At 42.4% G+C, this 20,791-nt stretch overlaps 1 pseudogene; it reads right to left on the reverse strand.

Moving 5' to 3' along the window:
- Positions 1 to 13,319: 13,319 nt before the first annotated feature.
- Positions 13,320 to 16,939, reverse strand: LOC138839857 (S-phase kinase-associated protein 1 pseudogene; annotated as a pseudogene).
- Between the last annotated feature and the right edge of the window lie 3,852 nt (positions 16,940 to 20,791).

Here is a 20,791-nt window from a genome sequence, read left to right on the forward strand (position 1 = left end):
AGGCCCCAGAAACCCCCCAGGCAGCTGAGGTCTCCAATTCTGCGGAGCTGGGTTGGGGCCCAGAGGCAAGGCAGCATTGTGGCAATATAAGACAAGCTTGTCCCAGAGTTACTTGGAAATTCCCATAAGGCAGCCCAGATCTGGTCCTAAGAGGGCCAGATGAAAGGTCGTATCTCAAGACAGATTAGAGGCAAGTCCACACTGCCATGGGAGGTAGACTTGAGGCTCAGGCCCTGTGCACCGAGTCAGAAGAGAAGATTTAGAAGGGTAAAGTACAAATCTGGGATAAAGGCCTGATGGAGAAGAAACAGACACCCATGGCATCTCTTCTCTGTCTTTTTGCTATTGTTCCCATAGGCAGCACCCCAGTTCAGGACCTCAGTTTGTTAAGACCATAGCACTTGTCTCCTGACTAGCCACCTTTCCTCTAGTTCTCTGCCTTTTAGAATAATTTATTTTTAGAAGTGAAAATGATCCAATCTATTATCTCACAGCTGCTGAACAAGCACTACTGAGCCACACTACCAGTCAGAGTGAAATATAGCTTTCATTATTTCCCTTCCCAACATACACCAAGCAGTGGGCCAAAATGCTTAGCCCTACCTTCTGCTCCCCCATGAGGTCCTGTACCTCCTTGGCCAGCTGGCTCCATATACCCTTTTCTAGGCACCATGTTTTTTGTTGCTGTTTTTTTGTTTTGGATTTTTTTTTGTCGGTTGTGGGGCTTGAACTCTGGGCCTGAGAGCTGTCCCTCAGCTCTATCAGCTCAAGGCTAGCACTCTACCACTTGAGCTACAGCTCCACTTCCACCATGTTTTCTTTTTCCCAGAGCCCTAAGACACACTGATTCCCTTCTCTATTCCATGGCATGTATACTTCTGAAATGCCCTATGATTGTTCCTCCATCTGCAAATAAAGTACTCATCCATCAAGACTCAGTTTAAGCTGGGCACTGATGGCTCATGCCTATAATCCTAGCTACTCAGTAGGCTGAGATCTGAGGATCGCAGTTTAAAGCCAGCTCAGGCAGGAAAATCTGTGAGACTCTTATCTCCAATAAACCACCAGAAAACCGGAAGCGGCACTGTGGCTAAAATGGCAGAGCGCTTGCCTTGAGCTGAAGAGCTGAGGGACAACACCCAGGCCCAAAGTTCAAGCCCAATGACCGACAAAAAAATCACAGTTTAAGCCACCTGTCTTAGGTAAAGCTCTCCTGCCTGTCACCTCAGAGGCAGGCAGATGCTGTCCCCCCCCCCTGCATAATCACCAGTCCAGTTCTTCACAACCACCACAGGCTGTCTCTCTCCATCTATGGCCCATGAGTCTCCAAGGCCAGCACAGGTCTCCATTGGCTGTACAATCTAATCATCCAGGTAATGGGAAGGATTGGGATGGTGGGATTGGGAATAGGCTGGGATGACAAGGCCATAGGATCATAGGATGGTTCCCTGTAAGCTTGACAGTGGTCGGCTTGGGCTATTTTAAACTGTTCTTGCTTGTAACTGCAGTGTTTGCATGAGGTTTTATGAAAGAACTATGGAAGATGGAGGGCTGAGAGGCAAGACAGGGCTGAGAAGCAAGACAGAGAGCCAAGGGTAGGGACCAGTAGAGAGAGTGCAGTGGAGAATGGGGGAGGAAGTTGAAAAGATCAAAAAGTGCTGGGCACCAGTAGATTGCCCCTGGAATCCTAGCTACTCAGGATCCTGAGATCTGAGGACCGCAGTTCAAAGACAGCCTGGGCAGAAATGTCTGTTAGACTCCTATCTCCAATTAACCAGCAAAAAGCTGAAATAGAATTATAGCTAAAGTGATAGAGTACCAGTCTGGAGTAAAAAAGCTCAAGGATAGCATCCAGGCCTTGAGTTCAAGTCCCACTACAAAGAAAGAAAGAAAGAAAGAAAGAAAGAGGAGGGAGGGAGGGAGGGATGGAAGGAAGGGAGGAGGAAAGGAGAGAAAAAGAAAGAAGAGAAAGGAAGGAGAAAGAAGGAAGGAAGGAAGGAAAGAAGGAAGGAAAAGAAAAAAGAAAAGGAAGAAGCAAATAGCATAGGGCTGGAGGTACGGCTCAAATAGTAGAGTGCTAGCAGAGAAATCAAGGTGTCCAAAAAATTTAGCACAGTGGTCAAACCCTGGTACCAGCAAACTCACACACACATACACATACACACAAACACACACACACACACACACACACATTCACAAACACACACATCAGTATGTGTAATATGTAGTGTGAAACTTTTTGCCTATAGCGGTACTATCCTGAATGTGCCAGAGCTGGTCTCATCTGGCATGCTAAGAAAGTGGGGCCTGGTTAGTATTTGGATGGGAGAAAGCAGTTAGGGGGAGTTCTGCCCTAACAGTCCATAGACATAATAAGGTACTTAAGTACCTTATTATGGAATAACATGCAGAATAAGATGTGGATTCTTCATATGAAAGCATGTGTTTGGGCAGGTCAGCTGAGTATACAGTTAATTAATGGGCATTAGTGCTCTTCAGTGCCAAGATGTATATGGAACTTTTTCTTGCTGAGATCAAATACTAGCTGCCCAGGATGCCCTTTTAGTAAAAGGAGAGCTGGCATGTAGGAACTGGCAAGTTCCTCAGAGCATTTTTCTAGATTATCAGTAGCCATTGGCACCACATAGTTGTCCTATACCATGGGCATGGCTCCTAAAGAAGAAAGGGCTACATGAGGAGATCAGGAACACATAATGAGCAGCTAAATTTCCAGGGGCCCCTACTAGACACATTTGACACAAGAGCTCAGCATGCCACTCTGTAAGGAAGGCATTATCTCAATTTTACATCTTAGAAAATTGAGGTGCTGGACAAACCTACAGCCAGCATTATACTTAATGGTGAAAAAATAAAGCCATTTCCTCTTAACTCAGGAACAAGACAAGGATGTCCACTCTCTCCACTTCTCTTCAATTTAGTATTAGAATGTCTAGCTACAGCAATAAGAGAAGATGCAAACATGAAAGGGATCCAAATAGGGAAAGATGAAGTAAAACTCTCCCTCTTTGCAGATGACATGATCTTGTATTTAAAGAATCCCACGGCTCCACTCCAAATTACTCATGCTGATTCAAAACTTTGGCAATGTAGCAGGGTATAAAATTAACCCCCAAAAAACCAATGGCTTTTCTGTATGCCAACAATGAGAAAAGCGTGGCTAAAATCAGGAAAGCAACTCCATTTGTAATAGCCCCACAAAAAATAAAATACCTAGGAATTAACTTAACCAAAGAAGTGAAGGAACTCTATGATGAAAACTTTACAAAAACTGAAAAAGGAAACAAACAGAACTTAGAAAGTGGCAAAACTTCCCATGCTCCTGGATTGGAAGGATCAACATCTGAAATGGCAATACTTCCCAAGGCTAACTACAAATTCAATGCGATACCTATCAATATTCCAACCTCATTCTTCAAGGAAATAGAAGAAGCAATCCAAAAATTCATATGGAACAATAAAAGACCCTGAATAGCAAAAATGATCCTTAACAGAAAGAACAGTGCTGGAGGAATATCAATAACAAATTTCAAACTCTACTACAAAGCCATACTAATCAAAACAGCTTGGTACTGGCACAAGAACAGACCTGAGGACCAATGGAATAGAATTGAAAACCCAGAAATGAACCCACAGACCTATAGCCATCTAATCTTTGATAAGGGAACTAAAAAAAACAGAATGGAAGAAAGACAGCCTCTTCAGTAAATGGTGCTGGCAAAATTGGTTAATCACTTGTAGAAAACTAAAGCTAGATCCTTATATATCACCCTGCACCAGACTCAACTCCAAATGGATCAAAGACCTCGGAGTCAAAGCAGACACTCTGAAAACATTACAGGATGCAATAGGAGAAACCCTAGGTCTCCTTGGCACAGGCTGAAATTTTCTTAATAGAGACCCAGAAACACAACAAGTCAAAGAAAGGTTGGACAAATGGGATTGCATGAAACTGCAGAGCTTCTGCATGGCAAAGGATATAGCTAGCAAGACCAATAGAAAGCCCACAGATTTGGAGAAGATCTTCACTAGCCATACAACAGACAGGGTCTCATATCTAAAATATACCTGGAACTCAAAAAAATAAGTCCCCCAATAACAAATCCTTAAAGAAACAACTGCCCAATAAATGAGTGGGCTAAAGACTTAAAGAGAAACTTCTCTGAAGAGGAAAGAAGGATGGCCAATAGACACATGAAGAAATGCTCAACCTCCCTAGCCATAAAAGAAATGCAAATCAAAACAACATTGAGATACCACCTCACCCCAGTTATAATGGCTATAATCAAGAACTCTAATAACAACAGATGCTGGAGGGGATATGGAGAGAAGGGAACCCTACCACATTGTTGGTGGGAGTGTAAACTTGTTCAACCACTTTGGAAAGTAGTATGGAGGGTCCTCAAAAGACTCCACATAGAGCTCCCCTATGACCCAGCAATCCCACTTTTGGGCAATTATCCAAATGATCACAAACAAGACCATACAAAAGCTACCAGCACAACTATGTTTATTGCAGCATTATTTACCATAGCTAAGATATGGAACCAACCTAGATGCCCCTCTGTAGATGAATGGATCAAGAAAATGTGGTATATATACACAATGGAATTCTATGCCTCCATCAGAAAGAATGACATTGCCCCATTTGTTAGGAAATGGAAAGACTTGGACAAAAATTATATTAAGTGAAGTAAGTCAGGCCCAAAGAAACATAGGTCCCATGGTTTCCCTTATTGCAATTACTAGTATATGTCTAAGACAAGCAAAAACGGTCAGATAAGTTAATGTTAGGAGAATGAATCCCAAGATAAGGAGTCAAATGTTTTTTCTTTCTTGCAATTGTTTCTAACATATTTATAAGATGACTTCTTTGTTGCTTTGTATGTCCCTCCCCCACGGTATAACCCCTGTTTTCACTGTATTTGATGTTGGTATAATTTGTGGAGGGGAAGGGAAAAAATTGTTTAAATAGGGATACAGGTGGACCCTTTGCAACAATGAGACGTACAAGACAATATGTTGAAAAACGAACTTTACAACTTCGGCCAGGGGTGGAGCGGTGAGGGTGGGGAAGGAAGAAGGGGGGATGGGAAGGGATGGGAAGAGGAAACAAAGGAGGAGGCTGCAATGCTTGATAAGAAATGTACGCATTAACCTGCCCATGTAATTGTAACCCCTCTGTACAGTATGTTCTCAAAAAATAAAATAAAATAAAATCCCAGGTTAAAAAAAAAAAAGAAATGTACTCATTACCTTGCCCATGTAATTGTAACCCCTCTGTATGGTATTTTCACAATTAAAAAAAGAAAGATAAGTTGATATTAGGCGATATGAACCCCAAGATAAGGACTCAAATGGTTTTTCTTGCTTGCTATTTTTTCTAACATATTTAAGGTATTTCTTTGTTGCTTTGTATGTCCCTCCCCCACGGTATAACCCCTGCTTTCACTGTATTTGATGTTGGTATAATTTGTGGAGGGGAAGGGAAAAAGGAAATCATGATACAGGGATACAGGTGGACCCATTGCAACAATGAAATGTACAAGACATTATGTCGAAAAACGAACTTTGGCGCGGGGTAGGGGGAGGATGGGGGGATGAGGGGATGGGGGGACGGGGAGGAGAAGGGGGTAAGGGGTTGGACAGGGGACGGAGATGGGAAGGGATGGGATGGTAAGGGGAAACAAAGGAGGAGGCAACAATGCTTGATAAGAAATGTACTCATTACCTTGCCTATGTAATTGTAACCCCTCTGTATGGTATTTTCACAATAAAAAAAAAAAGGAAAGAAAAGGAAAAGGAAAAAGGAAATTGAGGTGCTGGAAGGGTTGAGAATCTTGCCTAAGGGCACATAGTTTGGAAGAGTGGCTCCAGGGGCTTGATGAAGATCATCCATCCCCTTGTTGAGGGGCCTGGGACCTACAGGTTGGAAGCAGTTTGTTCTCTAGTCTTGCTGACTTTGGCTGTGGAGCTGATCTCTTTGGATTGATTTCTTTGAACATCAGCAAAAAACCCTCAGTTTTTCCTGGCCTTAGAATGAGCCCTCAAAAATTATGTGCTGTTTTTTACTTTCCAGCTGGAAGCCTTTGCTAAGGGCTCATGAATCCACAGCACCAGGGGTTTTTTTTTCCTTCCTTTCTTTTGTTATGTTTTTTTTTTGTTGTTGGAACTTGAACTCAGGGCCAGAGTGCTGTCCCTTAGCTTTTCTGCTCAAGACTGGAGCTCTGCCACTTGAGCCACAACTCCACTTTCAGCTTTTTTATGTTAATTATAGATAAAAGTCTCATGGACTTTCCTGTCAGGGTTGACTCTCAAGTGTAATCCTCAGATCTCAGCATCCTGAGTAGCCAGGATTATAGGCATGAGCTACTGGCTCCTGGCTCAAAGCAACCTGTTTTATTCTGAAAATCCATTGGGAACCAAAACATGCCAGGATGACTTTATTCCCAAGCATCTGGGGGGCGGGGGCGGCAGGACAAGCTCCCCCTCCCTTTCTCTTCTCACCCAATGATGCCCATATGGTTGCTGGGTACCTGAATTCCCAGGCCTATTTTTAAATCTCTGGAAGATGTTGCCACATCTGATCTGATGACCTCTCTGATCAAGTCACTAGCTGCTCAGTGGTTGATGGATGTGTTCTGTGTGCTGTCAGTCTGTGAGTGAGAGTGGGCAAAGGGTAGAAGGTACAGCATGCTGACCTGGTTAGGCTGGCTTATGGAGGGAGAGGTGGCTAGAGGCAATTAGTATCCAAAGCAGAGGACAAAATGGCATCCAGCACCACCTCATAAAAGACTAGAACCTTTAGGGCAGAGCTTGGGTCCTACAGTTGTGTGTTCCACACAAGTTCAGAATCTTTTGAAATCTTATAGTATGACAGCTTTCAGTTATCTGCATAATGATGGTGACATTTGAAAAAGTCATGTTCTGGTCCAGAGTTTGTGCTCTGGCCATCTTAATGAAAAAGAATTCTGTATCACCCTTACAAGCTATTCTAAATCTAGCTACTTCTCACCACCTCTTCTGCCATCACTTGAAACTAAGCCACCATCCTCTCTAGTTTGGACTATTGTGGTGGCCTTGTTATCAAGATGATGCTGTTGGACATACTCTGTCTCAGTCCTTCAATTGCCACCTAATTTTGACCTGGAGAAGTAGATCAGAGGTAGAGGCACTTGGCTAGTGGGTACTAGACCTCCATCCTCAGAGCGCTTGTGCTCTCTAAAACAGGCGCCGGAGTATAATCCTAGCTACTCAGGAGGCTGAGATATGAAGATCACAGTTCAAAGCCAGCCTGGGCAGGAAAGTCTGTGAGAGGCTTATCTCCAATAATCCACTCAGAAAACGGGAAGTGGTGCTGGGGCTAAAATGGTAGAGTGCTAACCTTGAGCAGAAGAGCTGAGGGACAGCGCCCAGGCCCAGAGTTCAAGCCCCACAACTGACCAAAAAAAAAAAAAAAAAGAAAAGAAAGAAAGAAAGAAAGTGGGAAAATTACTCTGTGAAGGCATATGGAAGATCTTGATGTTTGTCACTGTTTCATTTTCTCTCTTGGGAAGTCACAGTGGTCCATCAACTAAAGATATGAGCAGAGGAACCACAATAGCATTATGGCATAATTAATAGTTTTTAACAGACCAAATATCTCTACAGTCATCTATGTAAAATAGATCCCAGTTTCTACTACTTTATCTTACAGTAATGGCTAGGAAGGAAGTATATGTGAACGTTTTCAAAGAGTCAGGAAAATTTTCAGAAATAGAGTATTTTTGACTTGACTAATTCATTTTATACTAGGAATTTTTCTATAATTGTGGTAGCTAGCATATATACACTAGCTATAAATAATAAAATATACATTCTCTGTACTCACTGTCTCTCTAGCTCTCCCCATACTGGGATTTGAATTCAGAGCCTCACATGTGCTAGGCAAGCACTCTGTCACTTGAACCACACCTTCAACTTTTATTTGCTTTAATAGTTTTTCAGACAGGGTCTTATGAATTGTTTGTGTTTGTTTTTGCCACTGGCTGTCGTCAAACCATGATTCTCCAACCTATGTTTCCTGTGTAGCTGGGACCACAGGTGCACACAACCATACTCAGTTTATTTGTAAAGATAAGGCCTCAGTTTTGCCCAGAGCTGGTCTCAAAGTATAATCTTCTGGATCTCTGTTTCCCAAATAGCAGGAATTACAAGTGATATCTATTTTACTGAGTAGCGGCCATTACAGGCATAAGCCATTGCACCTGGCCAAAAATCAAAGTCGCTGTGGTACCCTTCAACGTCATGCATTATGTAGCTTCCTTCATCTTTTCTGTTGTTGTTGGTTGTGGGGCCTGAACTCTGGGCCTGGCTGTGGTCCTGCAGCTCTTCAGCTTGAGCCACAGTGGCACTTCTGACTTTTTCTGCTTTTGTGGTGCAGAGCAATCAAACCCAGGGCCTCATGCATGTGAGGCAAGCACTCTACCACTGAGCCACCTTCCCAGCCCCATTCCTTCACCTCCTTAACACCTTCTTTTACAGATACCCCTACCATTATCTGTATGCCAGTCACCTTGGCCTCCTGACCATCCTTCAGGTGTGACCTGTGTGTTGTGCTTGCATTCTGCCTGAAATTCCTCGTCCACTCCATGTGTCAGGCAGGGTCCTGGGTAGGAGTAGTCCTGACAATTGGAAAGGGCTGCTGAGTGGAGAGCTTCACCCCACAGGAGCTATGATCTTTGTATTGGGATGAAACCAAGCCATGAAGACTGTTCATAGAGAGCTGAGAAAGAAACTTTAATTGCACTTTCTTTTCCTTCTCATCTCTTTGCAGGTGCCTGCCATTGGTCAAATGTGACTCCCAGACAAAGGACAAAAGAACCTGTCAATGCAGCCATCAAAGGTCAGTTTACCAGGGCATGAATTGGGTGTAGAAGGGGGAGAAGAACTGGATGGGGCAAATGGAAATTGACCAGATAACCAGATAATCTATGTGTCTGGCTTTTCCACTTCCTTCCAACATTCACCAAAACATGGCCCTCAATGCAAGGCCTTCTCTGGCCAACATTTCCAAAGTTCCAAACCATGCTCTCCTCTTACTTGGTTTCCTCCTAGGTGATTTCTTTATTGATCTTACTCTCTGCTCTTTGGCTAGAATGGGAGCTTCCGCGGGCAGGATCACTGCTATTGTCAGTACTGCCACCCAATAGGTGCTCAATAAATAGGGAATGAAGGATTGATTGAAAGAATGCATTCTCTGAGGCCACCCTAGAATAAGTCTGATACAATGAGTTGTAGAGGTCCAGCTTTTATTCATGCTTGCAGCCATATTCTCAGGTATGAATAGGGAGTGTCCTTGCTCCTCCAGGACTGAAACTTACATGACAGTTTACAGCTCAAGCCTTAGGGGAACTGTTGCTACATTGGTTAGCACTCATTTATGTTTGTATATTATTTAATGTGTGGTTAGCAGTAGTGGGGAATCACACTTCCAAGTGATACTTTTTCACTGCAAGGTAGCCTTGGTGCTAGTGAGGCTTCTTTCCAAATTTCCAAGCTCAGGAGCCATTACCTTCCAACTTAAGGACATGGAGTATGAGCTGCCTCCCCTAGCCACAATGTTTGTGAATTACGGCTAAATCAAGTCCAGTAAAAAAAAAAAAAAAAGATTTAAATTCCCAGAACAGTGGAGTTGTGATCTGGACAATGTTTTTAAGGCACATGTAATACATAATGTTTTTGTTGTGGTGGTTCCAATGCTGGGGATGGAATCCAGGACTTGTGCACGCTAGACAAATGATTTACCACTCAGGTACAGCCTCACCCATGAATATTTTCACTGTTAAAAAAATCAGGGGGGGGGCTGGGAAGGTGGCTAGTGGTAGAGCGCTTGCCTTGCATGCCTGAGGCCCTGGGTTCGATTCCTCAGCACCACATAAGCAAAAAGAAAAAAGCCGGAAGTGGCGCTGTGGCTCAAGTAGTAGAGCGCTAGCCTTGAGCTGAAAAGCTGAGGGACAGCACCCAGGCCCAGAGTTCAGGTCCCACGACCGGACCCCCCCCCCCAAAAAAAATCGGGTCAGGTACCACTGTCTTACACCTGTAATCCTAGCTGCTCAAGGGACTGAGTTCTAAGGATCACAGTTCTAAGACATCCTGGACAGGAAAATCCATAAGACTCTTACCCCCAATTAAATACCAAAAACAAAAGTAGAGCTACAGCTCAAAGTCATAGAGTGCTGGCCATGAGAATAAAAGTTCAGCAACAGGGCCCAGAACCTGAGTTCTAGACCCAGGACCAGCACACACACGCACGCACACACACACACACACACACACACACACACACACACACACACACACACACACACACACACAATATAGCTATCATTAAAATCATCTTCTTGCTACCTTCAGCTCACAGAGGTAACCACAATTCTGAGTGTAGAGTATATACCCTTTTCTAAATCATTCTTATGTATATAGCACAGTTTTACATGGCTACTTAATAATACTGTTGTTCCTTGTTGGGACATGTGGTTCTAATGTACTTTTCATAAGTAAAATTTTCATTTTGTGATAATTGTAGAGCTACATACTATATTAGCAATAATAGAAAAACTGAAGGTGTGGCTCAAGTGGTAGAGTGGCAGTTCTGAGTGAAAAAGCTAATCAAGTACTGAGACACACACCCACAAAAAGAAAAGAAAAAAAGAAATCAGAGAGATCCCATGTACCTTTCACCATTTTTTCTCAATGGTAACTTCTTACGAAACCCTTGGATAGTACAAAGTGGGATGCTGACACTGATACATATGGTCAATATGCAGAGCAGTGTCATCACCATCAGGCCTTTCAGGTTGCCCTACATAGCCACACCCATTCTCCTCCCACATGACCTCCTGCTGAACTGGATCAACCACTGACCTAATCTTCAACAAAGTTGGACAGTAAACAGTCACAGTTTGTACAGCCCTTAGGGACCGCTTTCAGTTAGCATAATTATCTGGACATCTATCTAGGTAGCATGGTGATCTATTCTATGTGTTTATGTGTTCCTTTGTTTAACACTCTGTTTCCATGTCCTGGATATATCACAAATAGTTATATGTTCACTCACTGAAGGACATCTGTATTTTTCTCTTGTTTGAGCTATTACAAATGAATCTGCTATGGACATTCACCTATCAGGTTTTATGTGGACATGTTTTCATTTCCTCAGGATAAATGTTCAAGAATATGATTTTTGGGTCATTTTCCATTCCCACCAATAATGTATGAAGGATTAGCAGTCTTAACAACCTTGGATGTTGCCAAAAAAAAAAAAAAGCCATTTAAAACTGAGTGCAGGTAAACCATGCCTGTAATCCTAGCTGCTCTAGAAGATCACAGCTCAAAGCTAGCCTGGATAGAAAAGTCCATGAGGATCTATCTGCAGAAATAACCAGCAAAAACTAGCCTGGAGATGTGGCTCAAGTGGTAGAGCACCAGCCATGAGAAGACAAGTTGCACGAGCTCAGGGAGTACTAAGTTCAAACTGTGATACTAACAAAAAAGGAGCTTTAATTAGTATTAGTGTTTCCAAATTGTTATTTTCCTAATAATTATTGATGTGGAACATATCTTATGTGCCACCTATGTAGCCGCTTCACTATATATCCATTTAATCTTTAAGCCATTTTCTAGTTGGGTTGCTGTCATTTTTTACCAAGAGTTTTTAAAATTGTTTATACATTGTAGATTCTAGTCTTCTGTCAGACACTTCGTTTACAAATATTTCCTCCTAGTCTTGTTGTTTTTCATCCTTTTAACAGTATCTTCCACAAAGCAAAAGCTTTTTTGCTATACAGAGGTTTGAATTCAGAGCCTTGTGCTTGGTAGGCAAGAGCTCTACCACTTGAGTCATATGCCTAGTTGTTTTTCAAATAGTCTTGCACTTTTTTGCTTAGGCAACCTGCAATCTTCCTGACTTCTGTAGCCTGAAAAACTAGGATTATAGATGTACCCAGCATGCATAGCAGAGCAAAAGTTTCTAACCTTGACAAAATCCAATTCATCAATTCTACTTTTATGATTTTTATTTTAGATTGGTTCTTACTGGAAAGCCCAGGCTAGCCTCAAACTTTTGATCCTCTTGCCTCTGTCTCCTGAGTTCTGAGATTGCAGGCCTACACTACTGTGCCTTCTATGAAAGAATATTCGTGGACAGGTATAAGGTCTGGCTAAGTCTATATTTAAAGTTGAAATTCCTTACATTTCCTATCTCTTGGATACTTTTAAAAAATTATCATGAGAGTTGGATTTTTGTCAAATGCCTTTATGCATCAGTTACTATAATCATGGGATTTCTCTTGTTTGGTTTGCTACTAGGGTGGAGTACTTTTTGAAGAATTAGGATAGAATTCTTTAAAAACTTGGTAGAATTACCAGTGAAACCATATAGACTTGGACATTTTTTTTAAGTTTTAAAATTGTAAGTCTATTTTCTCAATAGCTAGAGAATTATTCCAATATATTTCTTCTTAGGTAGGTTTAGGGAGTTTGTGTTAGTGTAATAATAGCCATGCATTATTCATTTGATGTCTAAAGGTTCTGTATTAATATGTATTTCAATGCTGATACTGGTAATTTGTGTCTTTACTAGAGATCTGTCCGTTTTTTTGAATTAAGTGTTTTTAATCAAAAAGCTAATCAGTTGCCTAGTTACATTCCCCCCCGCCCCCCCCCCCAAAAAACCCACATAAACTCAGTAGTAATTGAATCTCTAGGCAAAGTATTCAAAGTTGAGAAGATTAAAACTTAGGTGAAAAAGAGTCCTCAGCTCCAACTAAGAGTCCTGCTTCCTACATACCAGTGGTCCTGGCTAGACTGTAAAAACACCACTAAGAACACTAACTTCAAGTAGCCTTTTTCCAGTTTTCACTTTGTAAATAAAGATATTTTGTTAATTCTATCAGAAGCCTTGTTGCAACTTGTTTAAAATGCCAACATCTGCAAGCTTAACTAAAGTTAACTGGATAATAAACTATGCAGAAATTGCTCTTACAGAAAGAGAGAGATCCTAAAATGCTACTTTCCACAGAGAACCCACAATTGCTGTATTCAGAATAAAGAAAAGAGAAGCTTTCACTCAGACTAGAAGAAACTCAGCATACATTTGGGGTGTGTATTAAAACTACACATGTAATGAGGACAATATTATGCTAATACAATTGATGTGCTGTTGCATTTGTCTACTATTTGTCTAATATTAACAATTATAAACAGAGCAGTGCAACTAGTATTTGGAACAAACCTTATAGTGTTACAGTGTCAGGCACATTTCACTTCTCTTCACACCATTGGTTCTCTTTGTGTACCTGGGCTTCCTCCTCTTCAGTAAAGTCATTTTTGATATTGAAAGCTTTGTGAATCTCCTCAGGAGTTTCCCCCTTAATCATATTGGCAAAAGTCTTGTATGTCTAAGTATGTCTAAGTAGTTTGATGTCTAAGTAGTTTGCAGCCAGAATAAGTTCGAAAAGTGTTCCTTTGTCAACTTTCAGGAATTCTTGGTCCTAAACAGGTATATCATCTGTACGCTTTTCTTTGTTCTCATCATCCTCAGGAGGAGGAGGATCATCCTTGTGGTGGGTGCACCACTGAATGACCTTTTTTGATATTGCTACATTAACATTTGATAGAAGAACTGGGTCATCATTTCCTTTATCATTTCCAAATCTTCCAACATGGTCTTGATGGACACAGATTGTTTGGCAATTTGTACATCAACTTCAAATATTTCTCCATCAGAACTCTGTAACTTAATTTGAAGGCATGGTGTTTGGTCTCAAAAAGATGGTGGATAGGAATCTGCTGGGAGTGGGGCACTGTCTGCTCAAGGAGAAGAGAAAGACGAAGACAACTGTCAGTTTTACTAATGTCACTTTTTTCCAAATAGAAAACCAGTTGTTTCAGAACAACTTATTGCTTAAGTCCCTTCTTTCACCACTGCCTATAAATGCCACTTTTATTGTTTATTGATCATCTTTATGTAAGGTGGTTAAATGACTCTCTGTTCAATTCTACTCTTGTCTTCTGTATCAGTACCACACCCTATTTTTCATTGTCTTTCTTCCTCCAAAATTGTTTTACATCTTCAAATGCATATTGTCTTTCAGGGGGCTTTTAGAATGAGTTTGTAATTTTCAATTAAATATTCTTATGAAAATGTGATTGGAATGGCAACAAATTTATTGATTTGTTTAAAGACAGCTCACATTTTTCATCTTTCTCTATGTAACAATTTTCTCCTTCACAAAAATTATCAGGGCTTGTATCAGAGATGTTCAGGTTAAAGAATTCACATAACCCCCCCCCCACACACACACACACATGCATTTACAAAAGACTGAACTTTAGGCTCCTAAATTATGAACACTGACTCTGTACATTTAGTCTACTGCTGTGTGTCCCAAAGTAAGGACAATGCCTCCTTTTCCCGCTCAGAAATAACCACACAAACAACAAATGTGGACAAGGAACACATCAGGGAACATCAAAACTCAGTTGTGAGGGGCTGGGAAGGTGGCTCATGGTAAAGTGCTTGCCTTGCATGCATGAGGCCCTGGGTTCAATTTCTCAGCACTACATAGCAGAAAAAGCTTAAGTGGCGCTGTGGCTCAAGTGGTAGAGCATTAGCCTTGAGTTGAAGAGCTGAGGGACAGTGCCCAGGCCCAGAGTTCAGTCCCCATGACTGACAAAAGAAAAGAAAAGAAAAGAAAAAAATCCGCAATTGTGAGTTCTAAGATAGATATGGTTGCCTGTGAGTCCACTGACTACGTAACACTCCCCTGTTCTTTGGCATTTTTGTCATGGTGGTGAGTGGAGGCCTAGAGAGTGCCATCCATATTTAACTTCATTATGTCACTATGGATCTACATCGTCATACAGTGGTATGTCTGTTCAGTGGTACCAATGGTGGCAAGTATTAAGAAGGTAGGACTGACTGCCAGAGAGACTCTCCAATCCCACTCACCCAAGCAGTAAGTCCAGAAAGGCGTTCAGTAGCATGAACCAGCTTTGAAGTCTAGTTAGAACCCTGCAGATATTTCCCAAGCAGGAAGTGAGGTTGGCTTCTTGGGCATGTTCAGATGCTATCTAACCAAGCAGCTCAGTTCTCTCACCTATGTTCCATTCGGCTGACATAGATGGGCACTGCTTACAAGTATCTCTTACGTTTATTATAGTGCTTGATTTTCAAAATCCTGTATTATATTGTCTAATCTAACCTCCTACGTGTAAGTGGTGGACAATACAGCTCAATAGGTGGAAAGGGTGCCTCGAGCTTTGGGGTTACATATAACTGGGTGTTCTAATCCATCCCCTGCTCCTTAGCTGCGTGATCCTGGCACTCACCGCACCTTTCTCTCACCCCATTTCCCTTGTATTAGGCAGTATAGTAGTAAATGGAACCTATTTTGATTGATGTGACTGCGGAGGTGAGTGGGGCTCCCAGCAACGGAAGCTGGCATGATGGTCTGGGGCAAACAGGGTGAGAGCACTGGTGGATCAAGTGCAGCTGTGCTGAGGTGGGCGGGGGGGGGGGGGGTGAGGGGGGGAGTCAATGCCCTTGGGTTGCTTTTCGTGTGAACAGCTCTGTGCGTTTTGGAGCGTCACCAGGTGCGTGCGGAGCCAGCGAGTCCGCGGGGGAGGCCGGGGCGAGCACAGCCGGTGTGATGAGTCACCATGTCCCAGCACCTCCAGAACAGGATGCTGTTTGGCAGCAGCGCCCCCCCCCCCCCCCCCCCCCCGCTCCTCCCCGCACCTCCCAGCTGCAGAGCGGTGGCGCTAGGACGGTTCATGGACGGCAGGGGGCGCTGCGATGCAGCTGCAGATTGCTGGGCTCTCAATGTCCACTGACTGCCAAACGCCCAAACTGCCTCTGGCTAAAGGGACAGAGCACGAGAACAGAAGACACTTAAGGTCTAGTTGTTTCAGTAGTGGCGTTATCTTTGCTTACGTTTTTTTTCTTTTTGTTCTCGTTTTCGTTTGGTTTTGGTGCCAGTCCTGGGGCTTGAACTCAGGGTCTGGGCACTCTCTCTTAACAGAGGGGGGGAGGGAGGGAGAAAGGGAGGAAGAGAGGGAAGAAGAGAGGGAGAGAGGGAGAGGGAGAGAGAGGGAGAGAGAGAATGAATGAATGAATGAAAGAGAATGAGAGAATCGTGGAGCTTGAACTCAGGGCCTGGGTGTTGTCCCTGACCTTGTGTACTCAAGGCTACCACTGTGGCACTTGAACCACAGCTCTTCTTCCATCCCTTAGCTTTTTTGCTCAAGGCTGGTGCTCTACCACTTAAATCACAGCTCCACTTCCACTTTTTGGTGGTTAATAAGAGTCTCTCGGGCTTTCCTGCTGGGACTGGCTTCAAACTGATATCCTCAGATCTCAGCCTCCTGAAGGCTCATATCTGGTGGCATTGTTTTTAACACAAAAATAAAATGTACTTCTACATGACTAGTCCCTACACAGAGTGATGGTGGGAGGGTGCCTATTCTTCCTTTCCCCCAAACTATGGAGCAAGGATGTCTAAAGCTAGCTGTTGTCTTCAGAAAGGAGACCCTGATAGGATGGAGATCTTCCCAGGGATCTAGCCCTTGATCTTCTTCCCTGTGACAAAGATTTGAGCTGTAGGCAGTGCAGGCCAGGAAGTGGTCCTCCAGCTAACACAGGATCAAGGTTTCAGAGCCATCTTTAGCATTGAAATTGCAGTGTGATCTTTTATTGATGACAGTACTGGGATTTGAACTCGGGGCCTTACACTCTTGCTTCTTGTCTTTCTCATTCATATCTCCTATCTTTTAAAAAATTGCTTGGAATGGAACCCAGGTCTTCACACATGTTAGACAAGTGTTCTACCAGTGAACATACCCCACCCTCACCCCAAACTCCATCTTCTTGATCATTCATTCTGGGAACACGCACTACATCCACAAGACATAATAGAGGGAAGAGAGGAAGCCAAACCGGTGAACAACCACCTTGATAATAAAGTGCTTATGCCTGATACAAGAGGTTATAAATATTTACTGAGTGAATAAACACAGAGAATTCACCTTGCAGTAGGGCAGAGATTTGGGGGGCATTGATGTACTTTGGGGGCCTAGATAAGTGCCTAGTACATAGTAGGTGCTCAGTCATTTGTTGAATGAATGCTGGAGGCATATCTTGCGTCTTTTGTGAGTATAGAAGCTGTAACTCACTAGCATATAGGATGAAAGGATATTAGGTGGACAGCACAGGGCCAGGTAGAGAAAAAGCCTTGGAAAAGGTACAGAATTCTGGGTCTTCATCTTTCTGGGCCTCAATGCCTTATTGTGGTGAGAAAAGAATAGGATTGGCTCTGTAATATCCTTAGATTCTTCTAAGATTCTCTGCTTCCAGAAATGAACCCAGTTACTCAGGTTAGGGCCTTGGTAGTGCCTGGCAGTTCCAATAGACTCAAATTTTGACCTTTGACTCATCTTCAAAATAAAGGCTTGTCCATCTTCAGTTCTTGCCAAGCATTTCGGTTCTTGCTCAGTCATTTATCTTAAGGGCCCCGTGAAATCAAGATCTACAGCACAAATGTCTAAACTAGTATTTTACCATGATTCTTTCTTTTTGTTGTGGGACTTGAACTCTGGGCCTGAGTGCTGTCCCTCAGCTCTTCAGCTCAAGGCTAGCACTCTACCACTTGACACGCACCACTTCCGGTTTTCTGGTGGTTTATTGGAGATAAGAGTTTCACGGACTTTCCTGTCCAGGCTGGCTTTGAACCGTGATCCTCAGATCTCACCTTCCTTAGTAGCTAGGATTATAGGCGTGAGTCACAGATGCCTGGCTTTTACCATGATTCTTAAATAATTTTATTGTGAAGATGATGTACAGAGGGGTTACAGTTACATACATAAGGTAGTGAGAATATTTCTTGTTGAACTTGTTACCACCTCTCTCATTTCTCTCTCCCTTTCCCTCCCCTCAAGCCCCCAAATTATGCAGTTCATTTCCAAAATATTGTCTTGTGAGTATCACTGTTGCATTGGTTCGACCTTTGTCCTTTGTCTCACCTTTTTATTGTCCCCCTTCCCTTCCCTAATTCAGATAAATGTATATACAATACCCAGAGTACCAAAATTTAATTCAGTGACAACAGGGGATAAACCATAGGGGGGGAAATCACAAAAGAAAAAAGAAATCACATAGTACATTAAAACAACAACAACAAAGAAAAACCTCTTCTTATTTCCATATGTTGGACTTCATTTCACTTAGCATCATATTATATGGTCACATGTACATAGCTATACCATGATTTTTCTTTGTGTTAAGTTGTGTTTCAAAATAAATCCTTGTTACTTATCAATTTGTATATTAACACAATTTAATAATATAGAAACAATTTAATTATAAAAACAGAAATGTATAAAGAATAAAAGCCATCCATAATTTCACTACCTGATGTTATTCTTAGATTTGTTAATACCGTTATTAAAATTAACACACACTGGTGCTCATATAGTAGTACCCACAGAGGATGGTTGCTGGGAGCCAATGTCCACAAATGAAAGTGCTCTCTACCCTCTATTAGCTGTGTCTTGAATGGCAAGAACCATCATGCTAAAATCTGGCTTTGGACTCAGACCCCTGCCTTGGACTTGGGCTACAGTTGGGTTAGATTTTGTGAAAACTACAAGGCCTTTTGAGGCCATCAGAGATAGGGCTGAGCTGCTTGCTGGGACTGTTGGGGAATGGATGACTTGAAAATTTGTTGCTCTACCTGTCTGAGGGGGTGTCCTCAAAATAAGCTCATACTCTAGCAGACTCACATTTCCTTGGCCTCTAAAGTGCTAACCCTAGAACAATGATCTTTTTTAAATTTTTTTTCTGGGGGGGTCCGGTCATGGGCCTGAACTCTGGGCCTGGGCACTGTCCCTCAGCTCTTCACCTCAAGGCTAGTGCTCTACCACTTGAGCCATAGCGCCACTTCCGGCTTTTTTCTGCTTATGTGGTGCTGAGGAATCAAACCCAGGGCCTCATACATGCAAGGCAAGCGCTCTACCACTGAGCCACCTTCCCAGCCCTAGAACATTGATCATTCTGGGTCTTTGTTCCTTGTTTTTCAATGTGAAGAAGCAACATAACAAGCAAGATCCCTGGATGATAGTTCATATGTTAAAGATTGAGGCAAAGTACAGATTCTGGTTTGGAAGGTAGAGAGGAGCATGACATTTTTCATTTTGTTTTGTATATGCAGTTTGTTGTTTGTTTGGTGACCATGTCCCGGTAATGCTACAAGCTTGCCTTGAACATATGATTTCAAGGGATCCTCCTGACTTAGTTTCCAGAGTAGTTGGAACAACAGGTGCAAGCCACAACACTTGCTGTAAGTTTTCATTTCCTAACCAGCTCTGAAGTCAGGGTGATACTGAGGTCCATAGGCCACACCAAGTGACAAGAAATTTAGATGCATTTTGCCCTTGTCTTCCCTGAAGGTGAAGGGAGAAAAGGCCTTAAGTGGCCCCTAGAGGTCAAAGTGTGTGTGTACACACACACACACACACACACACACACACACACACACACACACACACACACACACACACACACACACACACACACACACACACACACACACAGAGTTCTGCCTCCTAATCCTCTGTAGCTACATAATAGGGCTTGAAGGAATGTTTCCAGAAACTTGTCCATTCTGCTGAACTTGCAGTTAGTTACTCACTACTTTAGTGTCTTAGTCTTGGTTGCTATACCAAGATACCCTATAATGACTGGCTTAAACAACAAATTTTTTTTCTCTGTTCTAGAAGTCAAAAGTCCAAGGTAAGACGTATCCTGTGCCTGGTGAGAACATTTCTTCCTACCTTACAGGCCTCCCTCTTCTCCTTTGCCCTCACATGGCAGAGAGAAAGGAAGCAAGCTGTCTGGTGCACTTCATAGGGCACTAATCTCATGATGAGGGCCTCACTCTCATGACCTAATCACCTACCAATGTCTCCACCTCCAAGTACCTCCACCCTGGGGATTAGAGTTTCAACATATAAATGGAGAAGTACAGATATAATATGAAACTTCACCCTTCTTAGTTTCTAGAAACTATATATGGTATTCACAACTCACAATTTTTTTTGTAGACACGATTCTCTTTTTTTGTCAGTACCAAAAAACCCCACAAAAACAAAAACCCTCAGGATTTTGATGAAAGCATTGAGCTTGCTTGGCTTGTTTGCTCTGGTAACACTCTACTGCTTGAGCCACACCTTCAGCCCTGATTTTTTTTGGTTATTTTGGAGATGGAGTCTTAAGCACTTTTCTGCACAAGATGACTTTAAAACTTGATTCTCCAGAGCTTGGCCTTCTGGGTACCTAGGATTATAGGCATGAGCCACTGGCTCCTAGCTTGATCCCTACTTTTAAAAAAAAAGTAATTGAGGTTTGTTTGGAAAACTATTAATTGTTATTTTTCTCACTGCATTCTTTTTTATATGTTTTTATTGTAAAAATACTGTACAGAGGGGTTACAGTTACATGAGTAAGGTAATGAGTACATTTCCTATCAAGCATTGTTACCTCCTCCTTTGTTTTCCCCTACCATCCTTTCTACCTCCCCAACTCCACCTGTCTCCCCCTCCCACCAAAATTGTAAAGTTAGTTTTCAACCTAGTGGTTTTAATTATCATAAAGGTAATATACAGAAAGCTTACAGTTACGTAAGTCAGATGAGTACATTTCTTTTTGAACAATGTTACCCCTTCCCTTGCTCTCACC

This window comes from Dipodomys merriami, unplaced genomic scaffold (genome assembly GCF_024711535.1).
Source record: "Dipodomys merriami isolate MVZ:Mamm:240054 unplaced genomic scaffold, mDipMer1.0.p SCAF_3, whole genome shotgun sequence".
In the NCBI taxonomy this organism is placed as follows: Eukaryota; Metazoa; Chordata; class Mammalia; order Rodentia; family Heteromyidae; genus Dipodomys; species Dipodomys merriami.